At 30.4% G+C, this 5,442-nt stretch overlaps 3 non-coding genes across 3 annotated transcripts; 1 reads left to right on the top strand and 2 right to left on the bottom strand.

The window, feature by feature from the left end:
* Window positions 1-979: 979 nt before the first annotated feature.
* Window positions 980-1,051, top strand: TRNAC-GCA (transfer RNA cysteine (anticodon GCA)). The gene has a single exon. It is a non-coding gene; the product is annotated as a tRNA-Cys (tRNA).
* Window positions 1,052-4,129: 3,078 nt separating this feature from the next.
* On the bottom strand, window positions 4,130-4,203 carry TRNAD-GUC (transfer RNA aspartic acid (anticodon GUC)). The gene has a single exon. It is a non-coding gene; the product is annotated as a tRNA-Asp (tRNA).
* A 318-nt stretch (window positions 4,204-4,521) lies between these two features.
* TRNAY-GUA (transfer RNA tyrosine (anticodon GUA)) lies at window positions 4,522-4,605 on the bottom strand. Its single transcript has one exon. It is a non-coding gene; the product is annotated as a tRNA-Tyr (tRNA).
* Window positions 4,606-5,442: the final 837 nt, after the last annotated feature.

Below are 5,442 nucleotides of genomic sequence, written 5' to 3'. Positions count from 1 at the left end.
AACGTAGGAATAAAGAGACTTTGATACTCAAATTAAATTGGAATTTGCAACAACTACAAATGAATTGGTAAATTCTATTTAGAATTATGGAGTTTTGTATAAAATATCTATATCAAAACAAAAGTGAGTCAATTTCTACCATTATTATGATATTCCAATCGGATTGGGTACTATAAATAGATTCGGGATTTGATCTGAAGAAACAATATAGAATTTTTTTTATTTAACAACATGGAACTTTTTCGTAGATTTCACTGTTAAAAAAAATTCGCATAGAAGAGAGATATTTTACCTATACCTATATTTTTTTTAGTAGAATTCGTAGAATGCGATTGAAGTATGTATAAGGACTTGTATTTATTAATAAACATGTGCAGATATATATATATAGTTAGTTATATATATCGCCTCCTTTATTACAGTTCTATGGGGAACATCACATGTCGTACTCTATCAAAAATTTATATTTTCTATTTAATGATAATGAAAAAAAAAATTCTAAAAACAGAATTCCGAACATTTCCTATAAACATCTTATATATATATAAGATATTAGATTTAGATAATAGTAATCGTTTATGTTCTGGGGTTTACATATACTCATAATCGCTATTAAAATTGTCATTAATAAGGATTTTTTTATGGTTATGGAAACGAATCAATACGGATGGATTAGTAATGATTAGTTATCTATCAATTTTTATTTATTTAGGTAAGGTATCCATTTTTGGATTGTTTTCTTATATCATTAGGGAAACCGAATTTGCAATTTCAATCCAAGAATCATTTATGAATTCACAGTCAATAGTTAAAGTTAACGGTTCCCATTTGTCCTGATTTTTTGCTTTTGTGAATGAAAATCCACATTTTTTTTTCAATAGAAAAAGCAAAGTTTTGCGGTTTTTCGTTTTAGATATTGTGTGTTGTAAGATACTATCTATCTAAGAGATAGAGCCAATCCAATATTTTGTATCGTTTTGGCGGCATGGCCGAGCGGTAAGGCGGGGGACTGCAAATCCCTTTTTCCCCAGTTCAAATCCGGGTGTCGCCTCAGCAACAAACAAAAGAATCAAAATACCCTCTTCTGTTTTGCTGATATAACTTTATCATTTTTTTTAGAAGAAAAGCATCTTTAGATTTGCTTGATTCTAAGCATCGTTGGGGTTCTCTAAAATGTTATAAATCCTTGCGTATAGGTTTCGTTTCCAGAATTTAGTAGAGTAATGAAAAATAATCGTTAAATCTTGAGATGATAGCCCTTCGACTACTAATGTAGTGTCTACTCATTGGGTCTTGAATTAGGGAATATAATTTCATTTTTCCTTACGGAAAGGAGGAAGATACTTGATATACGGACTCATGAAAGTATCTGAGTACTCGAGCATTCAATCAATATTATATTGAATGAATAATTGGCTTTTTTTTTTATTTTAATCTTAAAAAAAGAACTTATTTCTTTTCGATAAGCTCTAACCACGCATGTAATAGGCCATCCCATCTTCCGATTGTCTCTATGAAACAATCGGGGGGACAGTAAAGATTAGATCAAATGAGAAAGGAATAATAGTAGGGTTATGTGATAGATACTATCTTGATTCTCTATTTTGAGACTTTTTACTTAATGTAATGAAATGCAGGACAACAAAAGAAAGACTAGGTCTTATTATTCCTACATGTTACTAACATTCTTTTGATACTTCCAAGAGTTTTTCTGCCTCTTTTATTTATTTGTACTGAATTTTTTCGATTATACTAGAAATCATATAATAACTTGGGATAATTCGATTTTTTGTATTGTTTCATCAATGGTGTTGTGCCCGAATCTCTTTTTGACTATGCGCTAGTGATTCCACTATTATTAGTGAATAATAATTATTAGTGAGCAATAATGGAATAATTCTTTTATATTCATAGAGATAGGGGACATAATTCACATGGATATGGTAAGTCTCGCTTGGGCTGCTTTAATGGTAGTCTTTACATTTTCTCTTTCCCTCGTAGTATGGGGAAGAAGTGGACTCTAGAAGTACTACTAATTGAAAAATAAAACTGTATTGTTTTTGGTTTATTTTATAGATCGTTCTGCAAAACTTTTTTTCTTTTATTTTGAAAAGTAAAAAAAAAAAGAGTTCGGATTATAAGTTTTTAAGTGGATCCATACTTTCAACACGAAAGAACATAGACATAGTGGTTGTCCAATGAGATACTACGCATAATAATATACTACCTCATAATAAGATAGTACCTCGGGGTAGCCACCCACATATTACGTGCTTACCACTTCTTTTATTTATTATTATTAGTATTTTAGTTATTTTCAAAATAGGATTTTTTCTTGTTTTAGGGAACTCATTTCATATCATGCTTCAAACGTTAAATAAAAATGGGGTTTGCTAATTCTTTTCGAAATCCGAAGATAAAAAGTTCCCATGGAACCGAACTCCTGGATCATCTGTCAACTGCTCAATCAATTACTTCTTTCGAATGCTAAAAAAAAATTAGTGGCCTTTCGATTATTTGATTTCAGATTCATTCTAATCAACATGAATTATGAAGCAAAGAAATAGAATTGGGCCACTATGTATATTAGATTAATATTACATATATGTAATTGATATGATATCTATATATAAATAGAAAGATATATATTGTATATTCATCTATATTCAAATTGATCGATATTCAACCTCTATTTTTATAGAGTACAATTTTATATTTATACACTTCAATAACAATAATAGATAGTATGGTAGAAGGATTCATATATTTCTTTCTACCATACTATCGGATCTTATCGAATACTTCTCTCGTAGAATACTGATAATTCTAGTCCGCCAATTTCATTTAAGACGCGAAATTTTAATGCTTTTCATTTTTCTTATCTTCAATCATTGATAAGAACTAAAACGTCAAGGTTAATTCAAATTAATCACTTTGACTGATTGTTTTTACGTATATTATAAGTAAAAAGGCGGTCGGAACTAGAATGAACAGTGCAGTAGCAATAAATGCGAGAATATTTACTTCCATAATATCATCGTTTCATTTTTTATTCGCAATAACTCGGGATTTAATCCCATAGAGATGATAAATGTTTCGCTTGTAAATTCAAGGGGATGCGTTGCATCTCGATGATATCGAATCGTATTAAAATATCATGAATAACAATATCGGAGCTATCAAATCGATTCATCGTCGAGAATTGAATAGTATAACATAGGAAGATCTTTTATCCATACCGAATTTAAACAAAATGGGATTCCTGATGCAATCAAGAATTTCGTTACTTTTTTTTATTTATAATTTTTTGCATTCTTTCTTTTCTATAATCTACTGCCCTCTTATTCAATGCAATCATCTGATGAAGTCTCATCAGACTACCTTTACCCTTACATTGTTTATAAACAAACTCAAGCAAAGAATAGCAGCGAAATTCAAAAAAGGAAAAGGAGGTAGGTTCGAACTAAACTCCTTCCTTTTTTTGTACTTATAAAATCTTCTTAAAAAAAAGAAATAAAAACGAAACTTAAACTTTCAAAAATTCTTAATTACCTCACTAAGAGAGATAGATGGGATCCTTGTTTGTATTAATATCCTCTTTCCTTGAATTAGTAGTGGGACGTATATATCAAAAGTTAAGTGTTAAATTTTAATAAGATAGATTATTTCAAATTCAAATTAGTAATTGAATTTACTAATTGAGGTTACAAAAAATCGGAGCCAGAACGGATATATTTTGCTTTCAGACGAAAAATTAGATCAAAGTTTACTATGTAAACTTTATTTTGTATCGTCCAAATTCCCTTTATGTATGTGCTTTCCGGAAACGTATAGTACTCTATTTCATTAGAAAAATCGGGCGTAATCAACTAGACCCAGTACGCCTTCGAATCCTGAATATGATGCTACCAATAATTGTGGTAATTCACATATGGCACATATGTCTTTCTCCCATCAATTAGTACTCGTTGAAGAAATCAAAATTCCCATATTTTTTTGTTGAAAAATGTGGAAAAAAAATAAGAGAGATCCCGTTTGGAATAAAATTCAGTTATGTTATTTGTTCTCTCTTTCACAGGAAAGGAAGAGATTAATTGATGTATTTTTTTTTTATTGGATTTGGATCCATCGGGACTGACGGGACTCGAACCCGCAGCTTCCGCCTTGACAGGGCGGTGCTCTGACCAATTGAACTACAATCCCAGGGAAATAAAGTGTACAACATATGTTGTTGATTTAATTTCCTTCAAACCTTTCTATGTAGATTTTTGATTCGAATTGTCATATTCTACCAGACAGAGACGCGAGTAATAAAGTAATAGATTGATATGCGCGGAGACATGGACTTTAGTGTGAGAAGCATGGATTAATATTTATTTTTTCGTTATTGTAAAATTGATTGATTATCAATCTGTCAATGAATAAAAAAAGAGTTTTTTTTTTTATTCTTTCATATCAAGTCAAGTATTTCTGTAGAAGGACAAATAGGTTATATCATTTTATGGTGGATACGCGATATATTGGGCCGAGCTGGATTTGAACCAGCGTAGACATATTGCCAACGAATTTACAGTCCGTCCCCATTAACCGCTCGGGCATCGACCCGGGAAGAATCAATTCCAAGCTTGTTGATAATCCATGATCAACTTCCTTTCGTAGTACCCTACCCCCAGGGGAAGTCGAATCCCCGCTGCCTCCTTGAAAGAGAGATGTCCTGGACCACTAGACGATGGGGGCATACTTGCCCGACTGCCATCATACTATGATCATAGTATGAATAGTTTTTTGAAATTGTCAATATAAAATAAATATAATGGACTAATATGATGCAATTCGACGTATTTTTCTTTCTTTCATTATTCCATCGAAATTTTTTTATTTGTGATTTCTATTTATGAATCGTTCATTCTAATCACCATTCCCCATATAATTCTATATAGAAATTATTTTATTTTAAATTGCATTTTTTTTTATTTATTTCATTTAAATAATATACATAAATTTGCAAATTGGAATATATAGTTATATTACTTATATTATAGAATATCAAATGAAAATAGTGATTAGTAGTGATTAGAGGAAACCTCTAAAATAAACAAAAATAATAAATATTAGAAAAAAAAATATTCTTTTTTTATTTTATTCTTTTTTTATTTAAATAATACGAAGGCTAGTACCCTTCGGGAATTGGTCTGCCATATGCTATAAACAGGATTAAACTCCATTTCTCATACTTTCACTCATTGATTCACTCATTGTTAAGATTAGGTTAGGTATATTTCGATCTCACACTAAGCCAAGAAATTAAAAAACGATAAATTTTGAAATCTGGGGATAGGGATCAACAAGTTATTGAAAATTTTTTTCTCGCCAAATAGAATTGCTTTATCAATGATTCGGTGAATGTATCTATGTTCAATTCGTGTGTGTACATGTATGAAT

The sequence above is a fragment of the Cucumis melo genome, unplaced genomic scaffold, assembly GCF_025177605.1.
Source record: "Cucumis melo cultivar AY unplaced genomic scaffold, USDA_Cmelo_AY_1.0 utg001436l, whole genome shotgun sequence".
Lineage (NCBI taxonomy): Eukaryota > Viridiplantae > Streptophyta > Magnoliopsida > Cucurbitales > Cucurbitaceae > Cucumis > Cucumis melo.
The sequence above is the reverse complement of the archived record's forward strand: the minus strand, read 5'-3'. Positions and strand labels throughout refer to the sequence as shown.